This window comes from Microcaecilia unicolor, chromosome 6 (genome assembly GCF_901765095.1).
Source record: "Microcaecilia unicolor chromosome 6, aMicUni1.1, whole genome shotgun sequence".
Taxonomy (NCBI): domain Eukaryota; kingdom Metazoa; phylum Chordata; class Amphibia; order Gymnophiona; family Siphonopidae; genus Microcaecilia; species Microcaecilia unicolor.
Genome location: NC_044036.1, coordinates 10,528,288 through 10,547,061, shown reverse-complemented (window position 1 = coordinate 10,547,061; position 18,774 = coordinate 10,528,288). Strand labels below are relative to the sequence as shown.

The 18,774-nt window shown below is 47.8% G+C and overlaps 1 protein-coding gene across 1 annotated transcript in view; it reads right to left on the bottom strand.

Annotated features, from left to right (window-relative positions):
* SLC6A9 (solute carrier family 6 member 9) overlaps nt 1-15,654 on the bottom strand; it is a 193,682-nt gene extending 178,028 nt beyond the window's left edge. Inside the window, exon 1 of the mRNA XM_030207231.1 lies at nt 15,623-15,654. The gene's annotated coding sequence lies outside the window, so the exon portion shown is untranslated. The remainder of the gene's footprint in view (nt 1-15,622) is intronic.
* Nucleotides 15,655-18,774: the final 3,120 nt, after the last annotated feature.

The window sequence follows — 18,774 nt, the reverse complement described above, 5'->3', positions numbered from 1 at the left end:
CGCCCTGAAGCAGGAATTATGCCAAAACATGTTGAAGTGGACAGCTATCTGGTTTTTTGCGGAACGCTGTTTCTATTTCTGTGGCTGTATAATTTGATTGCGGTGTATATGTTTTTATGTAGATTGATTTCTGTAATAAAATGTTTTACATTTTGATACATAATATGATAAACGTTTTCCTGAATGCTCAGAGCATTATCTATTTACAGTCTGATGGAAGGGAAGAGTGCGGCAATATCTGATAATCACACAGAGCTGTGCACCTCATAGCTCACTGGTACATGGAACCGAGGATGAGAAAGAAAGCATTACCGGGCATGGTGACTCAGTAAATGATGACAGGCAAAAAAAACCCAGTGAGGACTTGCACTGTATCCCCCTCCCCAGCTTTACACTCACATAGTGAAAGACTCCGATGTGCCTCTGGACTCCTGTCTGTAAGTTGGCAGTGCCACAGCATCCAGGGCAGGCTGGCACTTCCATGCTCAGCAGCTCCCTCTACAGAAATGCCCCAGAAGGATTGTGAAGGCAGAACTTTCAAGGTGAAGCTTCCCGAGACGATGCAGATTCCGGCAGCCAGGAGGAGAGGTGCCTACACCCTGCCTGGGAGCTCACAGCCTCTCCTGTCTGGCAGGCTGTGGGTATCAGGGAAGACCTGTGGAGTTGGCACAGTCAAGCCTCGAGGACAGGGAAGGTGTTCACATTCATGTGCTCTGTGGTCGACCAGACTGAATGCACCTGACATACCAAATAGCATTAATAATACTTGTTTATCAAGGCTAATTTCACACAAAAAGTAGCACATATGAGTTTATCTTGTTGGGCAGACTGGATGGACCGTGCAGGTCTTTTTCTGCCGTCATCTACTATGTTACTATCTGCCTTATTTTCGAGAAAGACGCCCATATTTCGACCCAAATCGGGAGATGGGCGTCTTTCTCCCGTGGGCGGCCAAATCGGTATAATCGAAAGCCACTTTTGGGCGTCTTCAACTGCACTCCATTGCGGAAACGGCCAAAGTTGACGGGGGCATGTTGGAGGTGTGGTGAAGGCGGGACTGGGGCGTGGTTATCCGCCGAACAGAAATGGGCAGCTTTTGCCGATAATGGAAAAAAAATAACCGTTTTTAGCGAGAATTTAGGGCACTTTTTTGAACCCTTTTTTTTTACACAAACAAGTCCCAAAAAAGTGCCCTAAATGACCAGATGACCACCGGAGGGAATCAGGGATGACCTCCCCTGACTCCCCCAGTGGTCACTAACCCCCTCCCACCCTAAAAACCCCCCAACTTTTAAAACTCTTTATTTCCAGCCTGTATGCCAGCCTCAAATGTCATACCCAGCTCCCTGACAGCAGTATGCAGCTCCCTGGAGCAGTTGTTACTGGGTACAGTGGACTTCAGGCAGGCGGACCCAGGCCCACCCCCCCCCCCCCACCTGTTACACTTGTGCTGGTTAATGCTGAGCCCTCCAAAAAACCCCAAAACCCACTGTACCCACATGAAGGTGCCCCACTTCACTCCTTAGGGCTATGGTAATGGTGTAGACTTGTGGGCAGTGGGTTTTGGGGGGATTTGGGGGGCTCAGCACAAAAGGGAAGGGTGCTATGCACCTGAGAGATCTTTTACTGTTTTTTGTTAATTTGTAAAAGTGCCCCCCTAGGGTGCCCAGTTGGTGTCCTGGCATGAGAGGGGGACCAGTGCACTACGAATCCAGGCCCCTCCCATGACCCAATGCCTTGGATTTGTTCGTTTTTGAGATGGGCGCCTTCGGTTTCCATTATCGCTGAAAACCGATAGCGCCCAGCTGAAAAACGGCCAACTCCTAGGCATTTGCCCCGCACAACCCGTATTATCGGAAAAAATATGGGCGCCCATCTTTTTTCGAAAATACGATTTGTCCCGTTCGCGGAAATAGGCGCCCACGGATATAGGCGCTCGTGGAGATGGGCGTTCGCGTTCGATTATGCCCCTTCAGGTTTACTATGTTACTTCTAACCTTTCTCAATACAGCAGTGTTTCCCAAGTTCGGTCCTGGAGTACCCCTTGCCAGTCAGGTTTTCAGGATATCCACAATGAATATGCATGAAAGAGATTTGCATAGAATGGAGGCAGTGTATGCAAATCAAGTTCACGCATATTCATTGTGGATATCCTGAAAACCTGACTGGCAAGGGGGTACTCCAGGACTGGACTTGGGAAACACTTCAACCGAGTACCTAGAGCTATTTGTAAATCCAGACTGAGACCTAAGCAGGATGTTAAAATGTCCCCGATAATCACTGAGTTGAACCTTCCGATTTCCACCTGGTCTATAATTAGTAACCTCAGTTGGATTTAGTGGTGCGTTATTAGGAACTGGTGTAAGTATGATATGGATGATACCTCTATTTGCAAGTATATTCGTTAAGGATTGTGTTAAGTGACTAATAAAATTGTCAGAAACTGTTCGGAGATGAAGCATTACTTCTTCAAACAACAATAAAGCTTTTGTTCTGTAGGAGTCTGAACATTTGTCCAAGCTCTGTCCACCACCACTTCCCCTTTAGATGTAAACATACTGGAATCAAGTTCCTGAAAATCAATCTGAGAAAGGTTCAAAGATTCCCTTATCGTAAAAATTTTGCTATTGCAGAACTGAGTGAAATCCTCAGCTGAGGGAGGGGAATCACTGGAGACAGTTTGGGACTGGATTAATCAATCCAAACAGCTTTTTAACAATAAATCTGTCTTTTTTTTTTTTTTTTTTAACCTGTAACATAAAAAAAAATGACTGCTTAGCTTTTTTTAAGCCTTGATTTGCAAACACTAATCATAGATCTCCATTTTACTCTATGCGATGTTTTTGAAGTGTCCGTATTTGGGTTCCCTCCCCCTTTATTGTGTTTTTGTATTCCCCCCTCCCCCCCCCCCCCCCCCCCCCCCCCCCCCCCCGCCGCTTCTAGGTTTCCTTTATTTTTTTCAACATTGCTGGACTATTTTTAGGCCTTGACTTTGGCCGCGTTCTCTTGTCGTTTTTTTCTAGGTGCCTGGCCTCTTTTTGGAAACCATAATGTCATTTGATTTGGCTGTGGAAAGGGAAATGGGACTTGATATACAGCCTTTCTGAGGTTTTTGCAACTACATTCGAAGCGGTTTACAGGTATTCAGGTACTTATTTTGTACCAGGGGCAATGGAGGGTTAAGTGACTTGCCCAGAGTCACAAGGAGCTGCAGTGGGAATTGAACCCAGTTCCCCAGAATCAGAGTCCGCTGCACTGACCACTAGCCTTACTCCTCCACTAGCAACATTCCATGTAAAAGCCTGCCTTGCAGATCTGCAGTGCGGCTGCGCAGGTTTCTGTTTCTGTGAGTCTGACGTCCTGCACGTACGTGCAGGACGTCAGACTCACAGAAACAGAAGCCTGCGCGGCCGCGTTGCTGATCTGCAAGGGCAGGCTTCTACTTGGAATGTTGCTAGTGGAATAGCAACATTAACATTCCATGTAGAATCTCAAATAGTAGCAACAGAATCTCAAATAGTAGCAACATTCCATGTAGAATCTCAAATAGGGAAAGGGAAATGGGACTTGATATACCGCCTTTCTTAGGTTTTTGCAACTACATTCAAAGCGGTTTACATATATTCAGGTACTTATTTTGTACCAGGGGCAATGGAGGGTTAAGTGACTTGCCCAGAGTCACAAGGAGCTGCAGTGGGAATTGAACTCAGTTCCCCAGGATCAAAGTCCACTGCACTAACCACTAGGCTACTCCTCCACTCATTCCACCAATAACAGCCAACCTCATCAGTGATGTCACAATGGCTTGATTGCCCAATACAGTTCCCCAGGATCAAAGTCCACTGCACTAACCACTAGGCTACTCCTCCACTCATTCCACCAATAAGAGCCAACCTCATCAGTGATGTCACAATGGCTTGATTGCCCGATACTTGGCTCACTTCTGATATTGTGATGTCATAAGGGAAAGGGAAATGGGACTTGATCTACCGCCTTTCTGAGGTTTTTGCAACTACATTCAAAGCGGTTTACATATATTCAGGTACTTATTTTGTACCAAGGGCAATGGAGGGTTAAGTGACTTGCCCAGAGTCACAAGGAGCTGCAGTGGGAATCGAACCCAGTTCCCCAGAATCAAAGTCCACTGCACTAACCGCTAGGCTACTCCTCCACTCATGGAACTTTTGTGGACATGGAAGTTTTCCCTTCCATGTCCACGAAAGTTCCCAGTGGCTTTATGTGCTGTTCCCGGTGCAATCGGACCATCTCTGATAAGGACACCCATTCTTGGTGCCTTCAGTGTTTAGGGCCTGACTGCAGCCCTTAATGTTCTTACTACCTATCCATATGTTCCTTCTTTCCTTATACCCTATGCTGTCTATTAAAATGTTCTGGAGGAGATCCCGTGATGCTAGGCCAGCGAGAGAATATTAAGTTGCCTATGCAGGTAATATACTATAAACCCCAGAGGGAAGCTCCCTTTGGCACAATGCAGGTACTACAGCAAGCGTTAGCAGTAAATCTGAGAGACTGAGATCATACTCCACATACCCTGGCTTGGGAGTGAGGTTCACGATGATCTTGGTATGTGCGAAACTAACTTATCTTCACACACTGTCTCCAGAAGTCAGCCGTAGCCTGGGCAGAGAGTAGAGTGAAAGGGGATGGGAGGGAGAGGCACTTTGAGGAGGGAGGTGAGTGTGGTAACCAGATAATAGGGTTGGAGGCAAGGTTGACTGCCCTGATTATTCCCTGCCTTGGGCATCATTGGAAGGGTGGTTTGTAAATATAAAGAAACAGCAGTCTTACTTGGTGTGTGCACTAGCAGACTGGAAGGAGGCGGGCATGTGTTTTAAATGTGTGACATCAGCGTGGGAGCAAGACAAAAGTGAAAGTTTAGAGGGAACAGCAATGCCAGTTATGCACAAGTATTTACACCAGCCTTGACTTGGAATATGTGTTTGTAATTAAAGTTAGGCGCTACAATGCAGACAGAAAACAGATGGTAGAGTTAAATGGTCATTTCTCTCAATGGAGGAGGGTGAACAGTGGCATAGGCGCTGACTCCGTGGTTGATGTGGGTGCTTGAGCACCCCCAATATTTCACCCACCGGAAGTTCGTTCCCTCCCTCCTCCCTTTGAGTTCCAGGCCCCCTCCCTCCCAATTTTAAAAGTCATCTATTTTACCTCGTCGGGGTTAGGGGGGCAGCAGCGGTAAAAAGCATGCAGGCTCGGTGCTTAGTTCAGTTTTCCCTTCTCTCTCTCTCAGCTTTGGTCCCGCCCTCATGTCCTGTTTCTGCAAGGGCGGGACCAGAGCTGAGAGAGAGAGAAGGGAAAACTGAACTAAGCACCGAGCCGAGCTTGCATGCTTTTACCGCTGCTGCCGCCCTAACCCCGACAAGGTAAGATAGACGACTTTTAAAATTCGGAGAGAGGGGGGCCTGGAACTCGGAGGGAGGTGGAGGGGGCACAGGAGAGGGGGAGGGGGATGAGGGACAGGGAAGGGGATGAGGGGGAGGGGGAATGCACCACCTGTAAAAAAAAAAAAAAAAAAAATTCAGCACCCCCAATCATTTTGAAAAGTTGGCTCCTATGGCCACAGGGATTAGTATTGGGGCCGGTACTATTTAACCTAGTTATAAATGATCTGGAAATTGGAGCAACGAGTGAGGTAATTAAATTTTCAGATGACACAAAACTATTCAAGGTTGTTAAAAACACATGTGGACTGTGAAAAATTGCAGGAAGACCTTAGGAAATCGGAAGACTGGGCGTCCAAATGGCAGATGAAATTTATTGTGGACAAATGCAAAGTGATGCACATTGGAAAGAATAATCCGAACCATAGTTACCTGATGCTGGGGTCTGCCTTGGGGGTCAGCATTCAAGAAAAAGATTTAGGTGTCATTGTAGACAGTATGCTAAAATCTTCTGCTCAGAGAGTGGCAGTGACTCAAAAAGCAAATGATTAGAAAAGCTATGGTAAATAAGTCTGAAAATGCTATAATACCTCTGTATTGTTCCATGGTGTAACCTCACCTTGAGTGTTGTTGCCAAATTTCCAAAAAGATATAGCAGAATTAGAAAAGGTTCAAAGAAGAGCGACCAAAATGATAAAGCGGATGGAACTCCTCTCATGTGAGGAAAGGCTAAAGAGGTTAGGGCTCTTCAGTTTGGAAAAGAGACGGCTGAGGGAGTTGTGATTGAGGTCCATAAAATCCTGACTGGTGTAGAACGGGTAAAAATGAATCGATTTTTCACTCTTTCAAAAAGTACAAAGATCAGGGGACACTCAATGAAATTCCATGGAAATACTTTTAAAACAAATAGGAGGAAATATTTAAGCTCTGGAACTCGCTGCCGGTGGATGTGGTAACAGCAGTTAGCTTACCTGGGTTTAAAAAAGCTATGGACAAGTTCCTGGAGGAAAAGTCCATAGTCTTATTGAGACGGACATGGGAGAAGCCACGGCTTTCCCTGGGATTGGTAGAATGGAATGGCGCTTCTATTTGGGATTCTGTCAGGTACTTGTGACTGGATTGGCCCTCCCCCCCCCCCCCCCCTTGAAAGCTTTCATGTGGGTAAGAGGAACCCGAATTATAGCTACGTCTTGCAAGGTTCCGCGTTAGGAGTTACGGATCAAGAAAGGGATCTGGGTGTCGTCGTCGATGATACGCTGAAACCTTCTGCTCAGTGTGCTGCTGCGGCTAGGAAAGCGAATAGAATGTTGGGTGTTATTAGGAAGGGTATGGAGTCCAGGTGTGCGGATGTTATAATGCCGTTGTATCGCTCCATGGTGCGACCGCACCTGGAGTATTGTGTTCAGTACTGGTCTCCGTATCTCAAAAAAGATATAGTAGAATTGGAAAAGGTACAGCGAAGGGCAACGAAAATGATAGTGGGGATGGGACGACTTTCCTATGAAGAGAGGCTGAGAAGGCTAGGGCTTTTCAGCTTGGAGAAGAGACGGCTGAGGGGAGATATGATAGAAGTGTATAAAATAATGAGTGGAATGGATCGGGTGGATGTGAAGCGACTGTTCACGCTATCCAAAAATACTAGGACTAGAGGGCATGAGTTGAAGCTACAGTGTGGTAAATTTAAAACGAATCGGAGAAAATTTTTCTTCACCCAACGTGTAATTAGACTCTGGAATTTGTTGCCGGAGAACGTGGTACGGGCGGTTAGCTTGACGGAGTTTAAAAAGGGGTTAGATAGATTCCTAAAGGACAAGTCCATAGACCGCTATTAAATGGACTTGGAAAAATTCCGCATTTTTAGGTATAACTTGTCTGGAATGTTTTTACGTTTGGGGAGCGTGCCAGGTGCCCTTGACCTGGATTGGCCACTGTCGGTGACAGGATGCTGGGCTAGATGGACCTTTGGTCTTTCCCAGTATGGCACTACTTATGTACTTATGTACTTATGTAGAGGAGTGTGGTAGCCGCGTTAGTTCACTCTTAAGGTTATCAATAGAAATCAAACAAAATAAAACATGGAAAAGAAAATAAGATGATACCTTTTTTATTGGACATAACTTAATACATTTCTTGATTAGCTTTCGAAGGTCGCCCTTCTTCGTCAGATCGGAAATAAGCAAATGTGCTAGCTGACAGTGTATATAAGTGAAAACATTCAAGCATTACTATGTTTTACTTATGAATTCTGTTATTGTCTTTTGCTCATTCCTGACATGAAGAAGGTTCTGCCTTATCCAAAATAGACTGTTAGTCCAATAAAAAGGTATCACCTTACTTTCCTACTTTAAAGTGGACTAATGCGGCAACCACACTTCTTTATACTGTAAGGCAATACATTTCCTAAAGTCTGTCTGTCTTTTCTGTGTCTTGACTGGGTTGTAAGATCCTCAAGGAAGGAACTCAAGGAAGCACTAGATAGACATAAGAAAATGTCTATCTAGTGCTGCTTAGGTGTAGTTAGCCCTAGAAAAGTGATAAGAAGTACATGAGAAAGAATTTGAATGGGGCACAGAGACACGTGTCCAAACCCAAAGTACTAGAACCAGAGAGTGACCTTGGGGTCACTGTCTTACGCAAAACCTCCAAAATCTGATTTAGACGTCATTTCGAAAATGCCCCTGCATTACCAAAACTCATTCACAAATATCCCCAGTACACAGTACAAACGTCCAGCAAAACAGAGCAAACGGGGAAAGTAATTATTACATCCTGGAGAGTAATCAGAACTGGGAAAGCAGGTGAAAGGTACAGGCAAGCTAATGAGATGGGAGAGGAGTGGGGCTGGCAGGCGATAGGTACAGGCAAGCTAATGAGATGGGAGAGGGGTGGGGCTGGCAGGCGAAAGGTACAGGCAAGCTAATGAGATGGGAGAGGGGTGGGGCTGGCAGGCGAAACGTACAGGCAAGCTAATGAGAAGGGAGATGGGTGGGGTTAGCAGGTGAAAGGTAGAGGCATGCTAATGAGAAGGGACAGGAGTGGGGCTGGCAGGCAAAAGGTACAGGCAAGCTAATGAGATGTGAGAGGGGTGGGGTTAGCAGGTGAAAGGTACAGGCATGCTAATGAGATGGGAGGGGTGGGGTTAGCAGGCGAAAGGTAGAGGCAAGCTAATGAGATGGGAGAGGGGTGGGGTTAGCAGGTAAAAGGTAGAGGCAAGCTAATGAGATGGGAGAGGGGTGGGGTTAGCAGGTGAAAGGTAGAGGCATGCTAATGAGAAGGGACAGGAGTGGGGCTGGCAGGCAAAAGGTACAGGCAAGCTAATGAGATGGGAGAGGGGTGGGGTTAGCAGGTGAAAGGTAGAGGCATGCTAATGAGAAGGGACAGGAGTGGGGCTGGCAAGCAAAAGGTACAGGCAAGCTAATGAGATGGGACAGGGGTGGGGTTAGCAGGTGAAAGGTACAGGCATGCTAATGAGATGGGAGGGGTGGGGTTAGCAGGCGAAAGGTAGAGGCAAGCTAATGAGATGGGAGAGGGGTGGGGTTAGCAGGTGAAAGGTAGAGGCAAGCTAATGAGATGGGAGAGGGGTGGGGTTAGCAGGTGAAAGGTAGAGGCAAGCTAATGAGATGGGAAAGGGGTGGGGTTAGCAGGTGAAAGGTAGAGGCAAGCTGATGGGAGGGGTGGGGTTAGCAGGTGAAAGGTACAGGCAAGCTAATGAGATGGGAAAGGGGTGGGGTTAGCAGGTGAAAGATAGAGGCAAGCTAATGAGATGGGAGGGGTGGGGTTAGCAGGTGAAAGGTACAGGCATGCTAATGAGATGGGAGGGGTGGGGTTAGCAGGCGAAAGGTACAGGCAAGCTAATGAGATGGGAGAGGGGTGGGGTTAGCAGGTGAAAGGTAAAGGCAAGCTAATGAGATGGGAAAGGGGTGGGGTTAGCAGGTGAAAGGTACAGGCATGCTAATGAGATGGGAGGGGTGGGGTTAGCAGGCGAAAGGTAGAGGCAAGCTAATGAGATGGGAGAGGGGTGGGGTTAGCAGGTGAAAGGTAGAGGCAAGCTAATGAGATGGGAGAGGGGTGGGGTTAGCAGGTGAAAGGTAGAGGCAAGCTAATGAGATGGGAAAGGGGTGGGGTTAGCAGGTGAAAGGTACAGGCATGCTAATGAGATGGGAGGGGTGGGGTTAGCAGGCGAAAGGTAGAGGCAAGCTGAGATGGGAGAGGGGTGGGGTTAGCAGGTGAAAGGTAGAGGCAAGCTAATGAGATGGGAGAGGGGTGGGGTTAGCAGGTGAAAGGTAGAGGCAAGCTAATGAGATGGGAAAGGGGTGGGGTTAGCAGGTGAAAAGTACAGGCATGCTAATGAGATGGGAGGGGTGGGGTCAGCAGGCGAAAGGTACAGGCAAGCTAATGAGATGGGAGGGGTGGGGTTAGCAGGCGAAAGGTACAGGCAGGCGAAAGGTACAGGCAAGCTAATGAGATGGGAGGGGTGGGGTTAGCAGGCGAAAGGTACAGGCAAGCTAATGAGATGGGAAAGGGGTGGGGTTAGCAGGCGAAAGGTACAGGCAAGCTAATGAGAAGGGAGGGGTGGGGTTAGCAGGTGAGGCATGCTAATGAGATGGGAGAGGGGTGAGGCTGGCAGGTGAAAGGAAGATGCATGCTAATGAGAAGGGACCTGCTGAGGCTAACTGAACTGGACACCAGGGATCCCTTCATTATTCTGCTAAGAGACTGCCAGGCACAGCCAAAGCGTTTAGTCCTGAGACACCACAGACTCTGCCAGCTCCAGGAGGCTTGTCCCAAATGCTTTGTCCCCACTGGGTTCAGGACCTGGATGTCTCAGGCTTAGATTCAGTTCAAACTGTTCAGTGAGATGAATATTCCAAAATCGGACCCTCCAAGAGGTCACCTTTCATAAACTGGAGTTTGCAGGTTCAGAACCTGAGCAGGTTACACTAGGTCAGTACTGGCTACAGCTTGAATGACCAATTGTGTCAGATTAATCAGAACCAGCTCTTCCCACTCTCAGTTAAACGATACCTCATAAACAGCCCCCCTCAGAAGCATGTACAGCAGTGGTTCCCAAACCTGGTCCTGGAGGCACCCCAGCCAGTCAGGTTTTCAGGATATCCACAATGTGCATGTAAATCTCTCATGAATATTCATTCTGGATTTCTTGAAAATCTGACCGGCTAGGGTGCCTCCAGGTCCAGGTTTGGGATCCACTGGTATAAGGTAAACTTCTCAATGAGCTGCCCAGTAAAATTTCCATTTCTTTAGTCTTATATCCCACATTATCCAAATTGAGTTAGTTTCTATGTGGCTTACAGGAAAAATGGGTTACGTTAGGCGTGGCTTACACAGTGCTACTATGGAGCTGTAAGCAGCAGGTTTACAGGGTAGTGGAAGACTTGTCATGGTAGCAGCTTGTAGGTGGGGCAGTAAAATATCATAATTACAGGGTAGTTTGTGGCCTAGTCTAACGGCACTTGTTACTGAGTAACACGTAGATGGGAGCTACAACATCATGAGTAACAAGACAGGAGCTGTGGGCGGAGATGAACCCTCCAGCTTCAGGCACTAGTCCTTTTGTCAGTAGAATTTTGATTTCAGAACTTTGCGAAATGTAAGGTAGTCCGATGATAACGCAAACTGCCTTATCCCTCCAGTAACAGGAGAGGCGTTTGTGTGGTGTTCTCACACCAACAATGAAGACCGCTCTTACTGTTATAAGAGCGCCTTGCTTACCCCCACTGAACACAGGAAACCTACAGAACAGAACCCTAGAATGTGCAGGGGTGTAGCCAGACTTTGACAGAGTAGGGGGCCACAGCCCAAAGGGGGGGGGGGCACATTTTGGCCTGGCTCCCCACCACCTCCGCCCCCGCCTCATGATGGTACTGTAAGCTGACGGCGGTCCCCAACCCCCCCCCCCTCCAGCTGAAGTGTTTCTCCTGTGCTGGTCTCGCATTGCCTGCCCTGCTCTATTCTCAGTCGTGCCCTGCATACTCATGTTAACCCATTAGTGCCCAATGTTCCCATAATGGGTTAATGAAAACTGAGCATGCAAAGTGTCGCACATGCTCAGTGTCATTAAAACGAACATGCGCGGCATGACTGAGAAGAGCAGGATAGGCAATGCAGCGAGACCAGCGCAGGACAAACGCTTCAGCTGGAGGGGGTTGGGGACACCGCCAGCCAAACCAGGGGCCCCAGTGACAGTACGGTGACCACATGGTTCAACGGCTTCCTAAAGAACAGATCCTACATTGTAAAGGTGTCCAACAAGCTATCATCCTCCTGGATCGAGTGTGGGGTACCACGGGGTCTCTGATATCACCAACACTAAAGATGGTGCCACATGGAAAAAAAACTGGAGATAATGGGCTGTTACCCATTCATTTATGCAGACGATGTCACCATTTACATACAAATCAATGCATGCATCAACCTTTTCCTACACAAGCACACAGCTCTGGAACTCACTGCCACGTAACCTGAAATCGGTCTACGAAATGACCAATTTCCGCAAACTCCTGAAAACTTATCTCTTCGACAAAATCAATATATATAAAAGGCGAGTGTCGTACTCACTCGCAAATGCGCAGTAGAGACCTTCTCTGCCCCGCCCAAATACGTGATGACAGGGGCGGAACAGAGAGGGTCTGTACTGCGCATTTGCGAGGGAGGGACACCGCCGTCGCTAACGCTCCCCCCACCCGGAGTCGCCGCCGCCGCCACCCACCTTCCACCCGTCAGGCCCTCGCTCCGCTACTGAAACAGTGAGGGTCCGGGAACGCAGCACTGAGCTCTGCTGAGCTGCCGTCGGCCTTCCTTCTTCTTCTCTGCCTGTGTCCCGCCCTCGACGATGTTACGTCACACGAGGGCGGAACACAGGCAGAGAAGAAAAAGGAAGGCCGACGTCGGCTGCTCAGCAGAGCTCAGTGCTGCGTTCCCGGACCTTCGCTGTTTCAATAGCGGAGGGGCCCGGCTGGGTGGAAGGTGGGTGGCAATGGCTCCGGGGGGGGGGGGGGGAGCAAATTCAGAGGGGGAGGGGCAGCGGCAAACTCGGTGGCGCAGGGGGGGCCTTTCAACCCCTCCCTTCCTTTAATAGCCCGTTTTTACGGGCTCAAAGGCTAGTATATCATAAAGAACAACACGCATAACTCTACTTCCTTCAAGATATTCAGGAATGTTCTTTAATGTCTTTTGCTTTCACACTATCATGTATTTCACCATCATGTACCCAAAACTTCTGCTAAAACAAATGTACATTCTTTTCCATTTCCAGTATCCACGATGAATTGTAAGCCACATTGAGCCTGTAAAAAGGTGGGATAATGTGGGATACAAATCTACGATAATAAAACTCACCATCAACGTTCTGAGGACACTGACGTCAGTGAAGCCAAGCTCTGACTTCCTTCTAAAAGGTTTGAAGGTTCGTGGTGATGAAGCCACCAAAATCACTCCGGGCCCTGCCCTCGAGGGCGGAGCAATGGCAGAACAATGAAGGGGTTGGCAGGGAGGGAGGGAGGGAGGCAGGGAGGCGGGGTGGGTGGGAAATCGCTCCGGGCCCCGCCCTCGAGGGCGGAGCAATGGCAGAACAACGAAGGAGTTGGCAGGGAGGGAGGCAGGGGTGGGAAATTGCTCCGAGCCCCGCCCTCGAGGGCAGAGCAATGGCAGAACAACGAAGGGGTTGTCAGGGAGGGAGGCAGGGAGGCGGGGGTGGGAAATCACTCCGGGCCCCGCCCTCAAGGGCGGAGCAATGGCAGAACAACGAAGGGGTTGGCAGGGAGGGAGGCAGGGAGGCGGGGGTGGGAAATTGCTTCGGGCCCCGCCCTCGAGGGCGGAGCAATGGCAGAACAACGAAGGGGTTGGCCAGGGAGGGAGGGAGGAGGGTGTTGGCGACGAAAACCTTGCTAGCGCCCGTTTCATTTGCTCTGAAACGGGCTTCTTTTACTAGTGTAATAATAATAATAATACCTTTCAAAAACAATATCACAGAAATGACGGACAAAATTAAAACAGGTCTGGACCTTATGGAAAACTGGGCAAAAACTTTCAAACAAATTCCTGGTACTATCTAGCCTGCGCAATCCGCCACCAAACATACAACATGAAAACACAGTTAAAAATACTGGGAATTATTCTCGACAAACACCTAACACTAGATAATCAAATCAAGGATCAGAGACTATTTTCCTAGTCAACCGTTCCGGACAATAGTACAATCGACGGTACAGTCACAACTAGATTACTGCAATGCAGCATGAAATCCATCCAAAACACAGCAGCAAGGCTAATATTCAAGAAATCAAAATACGACTGAGCTATCCCACTACTCGAGACACTACACTGGCTGCCAATCAAGGCAAGACTGATCCTTCAAAGCGTGCGCCATCATCTATAAAATACCTGCTAAATATGATAGAACTATCCCCAAGAAATGCAAGCCCAGGAACCAGAAACATAACCTACAAATCGATCCGCATGGGCTGGATTTAACTATCTGGGTTCCAAATGGTGGAATTCAACACTCAAGATCACAAGAAGCATAACGAACTATCTTCAGTTTCGAAAAGAACTGAAAACTTACCTCTTTAAAAATTTTTACAATCGATAATCTAGCTACCAACACCCATTCCATTTACAGACGAATCCATATTTTAAAGTCCCAACCAAAAAGGTAAACTGTAATTGTAAACCATCACAATAAGTACACACCAATACGTAAAAATTAACCAATAATGTAACTGTCAACCAGAATATAAATTGTAAGCCACTTTGACCCAAAACTTGTTTTTTGATAACAGTGGGATACAAGAATGAATAAATAAAATAAATAAACAATTCTTTGAGCACCTGCATGGGCTGAGGCCCTGCCCTGTCCCATCCCCTTCAACAGAAAGTTTGGGTTCCAGGGGATGAGAGGCATCGGGCCTTTAGGATATGTGGGTGTTCAAAGGCAGAGAACAGAGCTAGGCTTGAGACAGTGGCAGTGATAGCAGAGGAAAGGGAAGAAAGGGGTGGGGGGAGATGTTGGACATCTGGAGAGGGGAAGTGGTAGGAAAGGAAAGAGATGCTGGAGTATGGGAAGGGAGTTGGGAAAGAGGAGATGCTGGGCAGCAGTGGAGAGTAGGGAAGAGGATATGTTGGACTATGGGGACATAAGGAAGGAAGGATGAGAAAATGCTGGACTGGGGGGGAGGGAGGGTTATGTAGGGAAAAGAAGATGCTGGACTACCAGGGTGGGTAAGAAGGCCAGATGGAGAACTAAGGAGGGGAGGAGGTTGGACATGGATGAAGCTGGGGATTTTTTGTGGGGTGGGGGCAGCACTGTCCCTACAGGAAGGATAGGATCTCAGCTCCTATCCCATAAAGAGAAGAAATTGGGTTCGGGGGGGGGGGGGGGGGGAATTGGGATCCCACCTCACAGGGGAAAAATGGAAACTGAGGGCTGGCATTGGGCTTCTTTGCCTAGGGAGGGAACGAGAATGCAAATGCAACCGAAGAAGAGAAAAGCCCCTGAGATACTTTAGGACTAGGCGCCTGGCTCAGCCCGCCCGGTCCATTTAAAGCGCTGCTGGAGGTGGGGCGGGACCTCAGCCGCCACGTGTGGTTTCCCCGCCCACATCACAAGACTCCTCCCCTTACACATGGCTCCAAAATAATGGGAGGTACAGGGAGCTTGGAACTCCGGAACCGGGTCAGTCAGCCTAGAACCTGGACTCTCTGTCCAATGGAGCTGTGGAACTGGGACACTCGACCCGTTATCTGTAACAACGGAACTCAGGAAGGCTCGGCCCAGAATCCGAGGGCTCTGGAACCGGGACACTGAAGAACCGGGGGGGGGGGGGGGGGGGAATGGAACTGACTAGAACTGGGACACTGAGGAACCGGGGGAGGGGGAGAGAACTCGGTACAAAACCCTGGGACATGGAACTCTGGAACCGGGACACTGAACTGATAAACTGGGTGATGGAGCTCCAGAATCGGGACACAGAGCCCAGAGCACTGGGACAGTACATCACCCCTCTCCCGTCTTTCCCCCCCCCCCCTCCAGACACAGAGCCCTGAGCCCGTCTCTTCCTTTCCTCCCCCGGCTGCTCCTGGTCCTCACTACAGACAATAAAGAAACACCAGCTTCCTTTAGAAGAAATTCGGCACGAGCCAGCCCGGTCCGGCCCAGATCCCTGGAGGTTCTGCTGTCTTACCTTGCCGCCTTGCAAACTCTCCTGCCGGTGAGTTTTGGGTCGGGGCTGTCACACTGAGCTTCCTTAGAGAGAGCCAAAGTTGCATCAGCTTGGTAGTTCCTCCCCCTCCTTCTGCTCAGGGGAAGACTCCTCCCTCCTGGGCTTTTCCTCGGACTGGGGGGGGAGGGGTCAGCTCCAGGGGGAGGGGGGGGGGGGGGTCAGAAGGACTTTTACAATCTTTTGCTGAACGGATCCTTAGTTCAGCTGAGCTGCTTCTTTGTGGGGGGGGGGGGGGGGGGTCGTGGGATCCCCCCCTGGGATCACCAAACCCAGCCGGACCCTTCCTCCACTTGGTGGGGAGAAGGAGACTGAAGGGAAGGGGTTTTCTCGTGAATGTACATCGGAGTGTCCTGACCCGAGGGGAGATTAACTCCCCAAAACTAGTCCAAAAATGTATTGGAGTTATAAAAAAAAAAGTATCACTTTTAATTCGTTGTGTTGTTTGTAGGAATTTATTCTTCACTCGAAAGGTATCATTTTTTTTAACGATGGATTTACGAAAACGCACAGACTGGTTGTGAGGTACCAGCTCGGACCGTGCAAAAGTGACGAGTCCACATTTCGGGTGGGGAACCCAGAAGAACAGCACAAGATAGGCATCGGATTAAAATACTGACACGTATTAAACAGGAGAGGGGACCTGGCTGTCCTCCTGAACTACCCCCCCCCCCCGAAAGCAAATGAAGGGGTAAAAGTCTAATGTCCTAAAATCGATTCTGCGTCCTCTCTCTCTGGCCAGAAAGGCGAGCACGAATTTGAAAGGCTAGGCGCGTCTAACTTCTCGATCAGGGGCTGTATATGAGAATGTATGAAGCGGTATTAAAGGACCCACTGGTGCCCTTAACCTGCAGGGGTTTGGAGGAAAAAATGGTACCACAAATTTAGATTATTATTCCAATCAAACCGCTGGGAAGGTCTGTGAATTTTTAGCAATAATCTGTAGAGAGGCGGCTATGATGCAGGATGAGTTTCGTACAATTCTGTGTTTCCAAGAAAAATTCAGGACTCGCCGATCTGTTTAGGTCTTGCAAAGTAAATGACATCAGACAACAAGAACCTGCCTCCTGGATGACGACCTGGGCTCCTAAAAGGAGTCAGATTAGCTCGGGTAGATGTGGTCCATGATCACACAAGCCTGGGAAGCGGGAGAATATAACAACGAGGAACGGCTTTTGTGTTAGTTTTTACCTGTGGTTTAGGCTTAGTTTTACTCAAATGCTGCATGGCATCTTCTGTGTTTATATATTAAACACTTATTTTCTTTTTGGATCGTTAATAAAGAGACTTTCCCAAAAGAAAAAAAAACAGAATTCAGTGTTCCATGGTCCCTACACAATAATAACGTGGTACCGACAGGAGAGACTCATGTGTGAGTTTATCTTGTTGGGCAGACTGGATGGACCGTGCAGGTCTTTTTCTGCCGTCATCTACTATGTGTGTAATCTCTGCACATTCGACTTTAGCCTCAGGTCCTTCGCCTACTACTGGCGCCCCCTCTGCTTTCCTGACACAGGAGAGACAGCACAGAGCTACAGTCTCCCATCCACTGCACACGATACCTACTTCACAGATAAGATTGGTTTAGTTCAATACTGTTTTTTTTTTTGTCTTTTTATCCGAATAACTTCACTTTTCAGCTTCCTTCTGCTACGTGGATTGCAGCTGAAAAGTGAAGTGTATATTCCGTTTCTGAAGATCCGTCTTTTTTTCTAAAAATAAGAAAAAGCATGAAATAACGTGTCGACTGTGCCTATAAAGTTATTCTTGCTGGGATTAGCGTGTACTTTGTTTTGATCACTGACTTTTTTTTGCTGTTTCTGAAGTTGCTGAAAGTGAAATCCTGGGTGAGAGATGTTTTTAAAAATCTTAACAAGGAAAGGGATCTGGTCTGGCGGACTTGTAGGCGTGCTCTGTCTGAGCCTTGCTTGCATGTGTCATACTTAACAATGCATTTGCTTCCAGGAGCGTATTGTTTAACTTGAGTAGAGAGGTGTGGTAGCCCTGTAATTCTTAGTCCACTTTTAAAGATAAGCAATAGAAATAAAACATAGAAAAGAAAATAAGATGATACCTTTTTTATTGGACATAAAAAAAGCCCCTACCAGAAAAACTACACTGGCTCCCACTTAAGGAACCCATCACGTTCAAAATATGCTCACTAGTTCACAAAATTATCCATGGCGACGCACCAGCTTATATGTCTGACCTGATAGACCTACCACCTAGGAATGCCAAAAGATCATCCCGCACATTCCTTGATCTGCACTTCCCCAGCTGCAAAGGAGTGAAATACAAAATAATGCATGCGTCCATCCAGTCTGCCCAACAAGGCAACCAGAGGTGTACTACTACTACTACTACTTAGCATTTCTAAAGCGCCACTAGAAGTACGCAGCGCTGTACACTTGAACATGAAGAGACAGTCCCTGCTCCACAGAGTTTACAATCTAATTAGGACAGACAAACAGAACAAATAAGGGATAAGGACAAAGAGTAGCAAGATTCTGTGTGGAATCCTAAAGAGTAGCAACATTCCGGAACCCAAAGAATAGCAAAATTCCGGAATCTTCGCTCCCCCACGCCCTCAAACTGGTTATGCTTCTGAGAATTACTCCATATATACCTAGTCCCATCAGACCTGTGTGATCAGGTAGAAGACGGCAGATTTCTGATACCATATCATCAGCACTGATTAGAACCTAAGAGTAGACATACTGGGTCAGCCCAATGGTCCATCTGGCCCAGTATGCTGTTTCCAACAGTGGCCAATCCAGGTCACAAGTACCTGGCAGAAACCCCAAATTGACCAATATGTCATTCCCCATCCAGAGCATTAAGAGTGACAATAATCTTCCACTGAAAAACATTTAGAATTACAGAGCCATAAAAATGTCATCTTTTGCCGCCATACTGCCTCTAGCGCTGCCAGAATTAAGCTGCTCAGCTTATGGAACACACTGCTGCACAGCTTGAAATCGATCTACGAAAAAAAGAACGAACTTCCGCATACTATTGAAGACACATCTCTTTAACAAAGCATACCACAACGATCAACCAATGTGAATATGCACAACTCGCATATATATATTCAGAACTTGTTTCATAATATCTGC